Source organism: Silene latifolia, chromosome 8 (genome assembly GCF_048544455.1).
Source record: "Silene latifolia isolate original U9 population chromosome 8, ASM4854445v1, whole genome shotgun sequence".
NCBI classification, from domain to species: domain Eukaryota; kingdom Viridiplantae; phylum Streptophyta; class Magnoliopsida; order Caryophyllales; family Caryophyllaceae; genus Silene; species Silene latifolia.
Window position 1 is genome coordinate 67,849,285 of NC_133533.1, and position 1,362 is coordinate 67,850,646.

The window sequence follows — 1,362 nt, forward strand, 5'->3', positions numbered from 1 at the left end:
ATAAGAAAGACCACTTCGCAAGTTAATCAAATTTATCATCTCATGTGGATTCTTCTCGGATTGAGACGGTAAATGACCCGGCTTTCTCGTGGACTGGTTAGTGGTGAGTTGAGCAACTTGAGGTTCGAGTGACTTAATTGATGCTTCTTTTTGTTGGTCACTCATCTGAATATGCTTAGTCAATGACTGGAGCATCGTCTTCAACTCGGCCAATTCACTTACTCCACTAGAATAAGCTCCTTGGTTAGGTGGTGAAAAGGATGGAGGCTTTTGAAAACCTTGTTGAGCCTTGTGAGCAGGAACATAAACTTGTTGCTGCTGCGGAGTAAGAGTAGGATTAAGAACATTCTGACTGGTCCACCTCAAATTGGGATGAGCTCCACTTTGATTATTATAATAGGAACCTCCTCCTTGCCTATATTGCTGAAAGGCAAGGACTTGCTCCTTCTCTGTGAGACAGTCAACAGTAGTGTGACCGTCATTACTCCCACATCTCTCACAAGTAACGGCTTCTTGTCTAGTTAACAAGTGAACCGTCTGTTGATCACCAGCATATTGCGACTCAAACTTGTCAAAAGGAGCATTCATGGCTTCCAACTGAGTCACAAGTGCACTATCAACTGAATGAACTGTGCGAATACCATCTCTCGGGTTCCCATACTCAGCACAATGGGTAGCCATCTCCTCAATAATTCCCCATCCTTTGTCATCATCGCTATTCTTCTGAAATCGACCATTAGATGAGGCATCTAATATAGCACGGTGGTCATCATACAACCCATTGTAGAATTGGTTGCATAAAAACCACTGCTCAAATCCATGATGAGGAAGAGACCGCACCAACTTCTTAAATCGACACCATGCTTCATACAAATTCTCATCAGGTGCCTGCTTGAAACTTGTAATTTTCCCTCTCAGCTGATTAGTACGTTGTGGAGGAAAATATCTTTTGTAAAAGGCAAGAGCAAGAGTTTCCCAGTTGGTGATGCCAGCTGCTTCCCTATCAAGGTCAGTGAGCCACTGTCGGGCTTCATCCGTCAAAGAAAAAGGAAATAAGACCTCCTTAATCTTGTCTTGGGTCACTCCCTTAGTAGCGGGAATGGTAGAGCAATAGTCAGTGAAAACCTCCATATCTTTGCGCATATCTTCACCCACCACGCCTCGGTATAAATTTCGTTCGACTAAATTGATGTAACACGGTCGAAGATCAAATGTGGTTCCATCCTCATTCGCGAGTTTGAAACCTTTAGGGATCGAGGCAGCTGTGGGTTCTGAGTGACTTGAAATGTTAGGCATCTTCACTAGCTTAATAACAGAAATAGAGTTGTCTTATTCACAAGACGGATCTTCTGAAAACAAAAA

General features: G+C 43.1%; 1 non-coding gene across 1 annotated transcript; it reads left to right on the plus strand.

The window, feature by feature from the left end:
- The first annotated feature begins 814 nt into the window (after positions 1–814).
- Positions 815–920, plus strand: LOC141598012 (small nucleolar RNA R71). Its single transcript, XR_012523217.1, has one exon. It is a non-coding gene; the product is annotated as a small nucleolar RNA R71 (small nucleolar RNA).
- The last annotated feature ends 442 nt before the right edge of the window (positions 921–1,362 follow it).